This window comes from Varroa jacobsoni, unplaced genomic scaffold (assembly GCF_002532875.2).
Source record: "Varroa jacobsoni isolate VJ856 unplaced genomic scaffold, vjacob_1.0 contig00913, whole genome shotgun sequence".
NCBI lineage: Eukaryota > Metazoa > Arthropoda > Arachnida > Mesostigmata > Varroidae > Varroa > Varroa jacobsoni.
The window spans coordinates 51021-58661 of record NW_019214551.1 but is presented as its reverse complement, the minus strand read 5'-3'; the positions used below and the strand labels follow the sequence as shown (position 1 = coordinate 58661).

The following is a 7641-nucleotide window of genomic DNA, read 5'->3' as shown; positions in this document are numbered from 1 at the left end:
CGGTTGCATTGCTACGCTGTTAACGCGACAGTTAACGTCGTTTAAGCTGTTCTCATTGTTATTGTTACTGTTATGGCCGTCATCATCGTCGTCGTCGTCTGTGGCAGCCGACGCGATTGCGACGGCGTTCCCCATCCGCATCGATGATGGTGGCTAGCGCGCGCTATTTTCGCTGTCAGAGTGCTAGCGGCAGTGGTGAGTGCTACAACTAATCGTTCGTGGCACAAGCGGCAGAACGGGAGCAGTAGCTAGTCGGTCTGTCCGCAAATCTGCCTGTCGCTGCTATAACGCTATTATAGCAAGCGACGAGTGAGCGCAGTTCAGCGTGCTGCGTCGCCGTGTTGTATTCGTTCGCAGGCGTCCTTGGCCTACATATTCGCCACCATGACCCATTGGCGAACACCAGCAGTAGAATCAGCAGACGCAGCAGCAGCAGCACCAGCCTCGCACCAGCAAAACAGCACCAGCACTAGCAGTACTAACACAAATCGCAAAGTGTACCCTCTCCCCTGCCAGCGACGGCCTCTCCACGGATGGACCCGCGCGCCAGGCCGAATGGCCTGCACACCGGCAGAACTCCGCTGAGACTGGTGTTTCGCGGACGGACCGGATCGCATATCGTCGCCGTAACAGTACGATAGGCGTTGACAGATCAAACGTGGGTGGAAATACCTAACCATAACTCTGCTGTTGACCCTGCCGGCGTGCACACGCGGCAGAGGACATGTCGCTCACGCATGTCGCAAGGACAGAGCCGCCTTGCCGTATTACGAGCGACTGTAAATGAAAAACGATCAAAATAGAAGATCAGAAACGAAACTGAACAGGAAGTGGAAGTAAAGGACGGAAGGGAAGACAGGTCGAAAAGGATTGTTACTCTATTGATCTACTACGACTCCTCGAACATTGATTGGTCAAGGCAAGAAGATGGCGTGTGTTTTGAACAGCTACCTCGGACTACTACTGTTACGTATACTGTTTTGCACATAACATTGTGACATTTGGACAAGCTTGACATCGAAAAGGGGATACCTCACATTCTGGGATAGGTCGCTTCAAGAGAGGTTTGGTGCTCGTGATGAAGTAAACGCTAAAGGGTTGTCGCGTACGTTGGAACCTGTCGCATGTGGTACGATTTACTTAAAGAAAAGTATAATTTACAAGTGTAATCCACTAAAAGAAAAAGTGTAACGCCCGACCGTAGACGCCTGTTGATCTGCAAAAGTCGCCCTGGAGTACTTTTTCTGTTCGAACGACATACGTTATTCTAAATCGACAAAAACTGGGCAAGAGGACGTCAATTTTTACGAAACAGGTTCGTTTAAAAAACGCAAAAGTGACTGTCTCGCCAAAGAGGATTGTGGTCCACGCTCTGGATTACTATATGTTATTTTTCTTTGTGGTACTGGCCAGCGTTTAGGACAACGACTTTTGTTCAAGCGTTAGTGGAGATCGGATCATCTAGTTGTCTCGCTCTGCAATTTTCAAGAAGCCTACCTTAAACCGGTGAGTTACCCTATTCACACGTACACTCGCACTATTTTCACGAGCATCTCTGCTAAATGGGCTATATCTGAACAGCCAATTGATCGAACTTAATATCGATTATCAAGGCTGTATAATAACACACATCCGTTCCACATGCTGGCCAGTCCTCTCGTTCCATTCATAAAAACGTTTTTGCCATCTGAACAGGTACTACTGCACAGGCCCCTTATTGCAACGAGTGATTAGCGGAGTAAGCTGATAATCTAGCGAGACGGATAAAAATACAACCAGACAGTTACTTTAGCATTAAGTCTTCTATTATGTCACTGTCGCTTCGACAGGTGGGTCAATGTAAACAGAGACATACTCCAAATAGCCTCCCGCATTGCCGTAAGCCGCCGACACACACAGGTGTGATGATTTTCCAGGCAGCGAACTTCGTCACGTTGAATCTTTTGTTATCGTACCATCAACAGGTTGTTGCCAGTTGTTCATGGAAACGAGTTCGACCATCGGCGGTGGAAGATGGCGTCTAATATAGAATAGGCTTCCTTTTTTTTCTTTTATCTCAACAAACACCTCATCGGTTACGGCTCTACAGATATCATTCACTATGCATAACGCCATCAAACAAATGCCTATTAATCTATACCGATAGCCTGAGTCAGCTCTGATAAGCGAAAGTACCCAGTCTGCCAAGTGTCTGGCCCTGCTCGTCACTTGTAGCCCATTGGGTGTCCCAAAATGCGCAGGGCCTGTTGCACTTTTTTTTTCCATACCGCTGTAATGTTTGCGTTGTCGGTTCCACCTTTCCCTGGACGACTGGAAGGGATTGGGCCATCAGATTAGATTGGCATTGAGTTCAACGCATTGTTAATACCTAGCTGACTTATTTTGTCATGATGAACAAAGGAAACGTCGGGAAAACAGAAAACGTATAAAGCTATTACTGGGTTCGTTAAAGTGCGATAGACAATGACACGCCCGTTGGGACCTGAAAATCCGCATCGATAATTGAGTTTGACTCGAAACTGTGATCCTATTTTATGTATGAAAATGTACATAGCTAGCTATATCTCGATGCGTAAAGCCCCTCCGTGGATCAGCCCCTAAGATCACTCATGCTGTGCTTCTAGAAATCATCGATAACTTCTATTTTAGTGCAATAGTACAATGACAATTGTGATTTTTAGATAGTCCGCATGCAAGCTCAAGTCGAAAGTTTCAATTAGACAGATAATTTTTTTAGGGAGATGAGCAAGTTGTAGCCTATCGAAGTTTCGCTATTTTTGCCATAATAGTTTTGCTGCACCATACTCATTTATCCTGGGCGAACCTGATTTTCGGATGGATTTCGGAGGACTGTGACATCTAATCTAGTTTGCTCTGTGAAAAAATTCGCAGAACTTAGTTACCCGGAAGTTTTGCTTTTCATTATCCCGTGACCCGACATTGCATTAATGAGATTTGAGAAAACAATACATTTTCTACTGAGAACTTCCAGCATGTATACAATCATCTATAATGAACCAATGCATGCTCCGTCGGATGCAGAAGCGGTAGCGGCATAACGGGGTCAAAAGCGACTGTAGTTGGTCGAAGGCTGGCACCGGCCACTACAAGACATGGACATACGAAAACCCAGCCTGAAATATGGTAAATCTCAGCACGATAGGTGAAGACTCGGTAGCTTTTCAGAGACGCACGCTTACCTGTTATTCATTGTCGATTAGAGCGCCATGTCGTTATTGTGCTTGTAATTGATCTTAATGTGCGCGTTCATGCCTGTGTCCAAAAAATGGACCTGGGTTCCATTCGATTTCGGCAATGGCCTAAATTTGCTCAACTGAGATACGTCTGTTTAGTTCACATGTAATCTGGGGGCCACACTCAGGTGGCAAACATTGCCGAGAATTTCTGCGTGTCCGCGCGCATGATCGATAAATATTCGGCCGCTGCCTGAGCTCCTGGTGATGGAAAATATAGTATGTATAGTTACTTCTTGTCCCTTGCTCATTGAGAATACGTACATGTTGAATTAGCTGTGACATAGCAGCTGCCGCTATAGTACATTCACGTCTGATTTGTTTCATCCGGAAACATCCGGAAGGCAGTCTGATTACACTTTACAGGACTGAAAATACGTATGGTCATATTCGAGAAGCAGAAGTCGTCGCATATATGAGTTTAGATAGCTACCTCTAAAACCCATAAACGACCCAAAGATTGATTTCAACAGGTGCTATTCAATTTAACCCAATCAAACGTTGCACCTAGCAGATGCCTCCGAGTTCGACCTAGTCTTCTACAGAGCAGTCCGTTAAAGTCATTCAATTCGATCGACAAAGGGTTTCGACGACCGGAGCGAGGTAATGACTGTGGTGGATATGGCGCCTATTCTGTGACACGCTGACATAATAATTATGGCTCACAGCGTTTGGGAACGACTAAACTAGTTAAGAAAGAATTAAGTTAATTGAGTATTGATAGTTCTATGGACGATTTTATTACTCTAATGACTCGTGGAATTAGATCGCAGCTGAATGGCGCTACGGGCACATCGGCGGCAGACGCGCTGTGCACAACGATACCGAGCAGTCGCATTGAATTCAATAGACCCTTATATGAACTATACAGCCAGCTAAGAATATGCAATGAGTATAGCCGGCCTTATTTATGTCTACGTAATTATGTACTAAAGGCCATATACAGATCTTGATTAAAGCAAGCTCGTGGGAACAGACAGCCTAGGAACTAGTAAGGCGGGTTTCTTTTCGAGAATTTAAGTGACTGGTAATAGGAAACACTTCGCATCGCATTCAGTACAAGCTGATATCGAGCACGGACTGAAAAGAACCAATAAGAATCAACCGTCGATAACAACTGTGGCAGATACCTAGTAATTCCATTTTTCATTTGTGTAACCAGACATATCCTGCCGTGAATCTCTCAAAGAAGGAACTTCCTGTTCATGAATATCTTACCAAATACGTGCATCAGGAACTTTGATCTCTGGTTATGATAGATCTGAGAGCCGTTCGACAGACAGAAGATATCAATGTTTTTAGGATGGACAATTGGGCCGCCCTTGCAATATGAGCATATTTTTAGTTGCGATATTTTCTTTCTTTGTGCCTTTAATGCGCGCATCTGCTTAAATAATAAACTATATAAAGCATAGTTTTATTTTTCAAAAGTTGTAACTATAGGAAATTAAAGACGATTATTATTCATGCCAGTTGGTCAGTTTCTTCGGATCTGGTGACCTACAAGTTTGGTTTATTTTCCATTTTTTTTATATTATGGTTGTCAGCCGAGTCAAAATATACTATAATCGAAGATGGGAGCTTTCGTGATAATTTTATGTCCAGCATGTTATAAAATGAACCGGTCATCGGTCGACCGTCAAAAACGTGCAAGTTGACTCTACTCCCGAAACTCAATCCGGCCTTCGTCCAACCCCTTAGTGATGCTAATATATATCGAGTTACTTAAGTTGTTTTACAGCGTCGCGGGGATCGAGTCTACGCGTTGACTTTGGCTTAGGCTTATTGGTAGCTTGTACGGGTGCGTGACAGGAAGCGTTATCTGGAGACAGATAATTTATACGCTGCCTTTATAACCCAACGGACTTAGTAAGATAAATAAGTACCAGGAAGCGATCAATTAGAAAATGCATGTTTATAACAGTCTGTTTGCTCTGTTTATGAATTAGAGTTTGTCATTATACGTACATGCATGTTAATAGCCATTACGCGTAGTGTCACACGAAACTATGCAAAACCCGTTAAACGTATCATACACCGGTAACGATGCTTTCTATATACATTGGGTCTAGTAGATACTAAAGAAGCATCGACAAGAACGGACCCTGATCGCCGCGGCCTTTCCAAATCGTATAAAGGCCGATTGTTCAATGAGTTTTTCTTACTATGCCCCAGTTTGACACCTTTCTATGCATGATTGAAATGATGCTTTAATAGGAAATAAGCTTGGTCTTTAAGAATGAACAGGGTTGCTTCTTACACGTGCATGTTTAAGGTGAACCGATAGCTGGGTTTTGTATGGAAGTTGATACAGTTTCATATTGGATCCAGGTCCCGGAAATGGATCATGGATCTGAAAAGCTTACACAATGTCTTGAAACACTGAGATGTGAAGGCTACATATGAATGGGTCCACTATCTGCGCTGTACCAATTGTGCTCTTTGATTTCGGCCTGTCTCGTACTAGGTACCGTCTCCTAGGCCACAGCAAAAACTAATATCGTAGAAGTTATGCTTTCTCTGCTGCGAGCGTGCTTAGGTGATGCTTTTCGTTTGCTTACTTTTCTTTTCTACTAGTTTTAATTACTGGAATCCCCCAATACCAAACAGTTTTTCACACATCCTTATAGGTGCACGGACCCCCGTCACCAATGCCAGCGAGGCCACTGTAATCGTTGCCGTCTCTTTTGCCCTCAGCCGCTTAGTTTGCTGTCACGCTTCTTTTGCTTACTCCCTATTTTTTTCCAGAATACTTTGTTCAGTAATTCCTATTTTCTGCTAATGCTGTTCGCCTCTGTCGTTGTTATCAGGAAGCGTGTTGTCGTTATCGTCGCTGTTGTCCTAATAAAGTCGACAGTAACAGCAGCAGCCCGACATAACACGCGACGCGGTCCCTTGTCCGATTGACAAATCCTTGCGCTACTAAGTTAGTCCGGATCATGGCACCGGCGTCGGCATATGGACCAGTACGGGTAAACCATTCTCAGGCCTCAGCCGAGTCATGGAACCATTAACATCCGCCGTCGTTAACGTTGCTCGCTGCTGACGACACTGGAACTCTACGTCGCTTCTGGGAAAATCGGGCTCGAGAGAGAGAGAAGGAGGGGGTAAATCACGGCGAGAAAATATTAGGCGGATGCACGTCCATAGTAACGTGTTGTAGCGTGCCTACTATTGGTATAGAAACAGTTCATTATTTCATTCGCTGAGTTTGACTTCATCGGAAGTTTCGTCTCTCGTCTTAGCTTTTTCGTTGTTTACTGCTGCAGTCGCCATTGTCACGCTGGCGTTGCGTACAAAGTGGGCAACGGTCAGGATCGGTACAAGCTGCAAGAGGAACAGCGGCAGTTACGTCGTACGGCGCGTTCAGCGCTCAACGGCAAGTGCTAACGCTTCTCGCGATGCAGCGACATGATTGAGTTAACTATAACGATAGGCGTGGCGGCTAACGTGTTGACGCGAACCGTCCGTGCTGTCCTCCTCGGTGCGGACGTTAGATAGCGTCGGAATTACCGCCGCATAGCCGGTAACGTCGGGCAAGGCTGGAACCCACTGACTCCAACGGCGTCAAGTCCCATTTAGGTGCATTTAGGTACGGGTGTTGTTCGAGCAGCGGGGCCAAAAGTTTCATTGGGCTGCCATTGAGTGGCGAACGCCGCGAGCTACCGTGACGCTGGTGCTGATGGCGAGGACACTGTTGCTATAGTTGCGTCTGTCGCATCGAGTTATTGCGCAATTGAACATTGTCAGAACATAATACGTTAGCGACGTAGCGTAGCAGCGTGCGACCCGACGTCATTTTCGTCGCTAGCATTTCATTTTCTGCAAACTGTTTGGCCAGTAACAGCAAATCCGTCATTGTTTGTTTGTATCGTTGCCGCTACGTGTAAAAGTTTCCACTTTAAAGTAACGGTTCCTTTTTATAAAGCCGCCATTTGATTCCGCGAACCCGGAGTGTCCCTTTCGACTTTCTCCAAATTTTGATTAAATCCAAATTAGGCTGATTGGCTAGTACTTGTAACAAGCTATAGGAATATTGACCCTTCTGCGAGATTGAAGTAGCACATTAGTAGGCATCATTACCTAGACTCGCTATAGCTACAATGGATAGAACTAGCAAATTCGAATTCCCATAACCTCTACCTCTCAGCCATAGCTTTCACCTATGCCAATATTTCACACTAAATAGCAAAATACGTATATGACGCAAACCTCCCCGTAGAAAGCGGATGTATCGTGCGATGTACATTGGCTACACCACGCAGCGGTCTCAATTGCTTCCGTCGTCCACTTCGTTACTATGTACTTTATTGTTTAGCCTAAACACGTTAGTAATAGCATGTGTTATCTACGGTTTACGTGTGCGGCGTGCAGTTTTTGTGCTGAT

At 45.0% G+C, this 7641-nt stretch overlaps 1 protein-coding gene across 6 annotated transcripts in view; it reads left to right on the top strand.

The window, feature by feature from the left end:
• The first annotated feature begins 217 nt into the window (after positions 1 to 217).
• The window catches only part of LOC111271718 (nuclear factor interleukin-3-regulated vrille), a 58361-nt gene continuing 50937 nt past the window's right edge, over positions 218 to 7641 (top strand). For 2 of the 6 annotated variants that reach the window (XR_002687049.2, XR_002687050.2), the window contains exon 1: positions 234 to 1506. The gene's annotated coding sequence lies outside the window, so the exon portion shown is untranslated. Of the gene's footprint in view, positions 1507 to 7641 lie in introns of all 6 variants that reach the window. The other 4 variants (XR_015315436.1, XR_002687048.2, XM_022852692.2 and 1 more) reach the window with 4 other exon arrangements.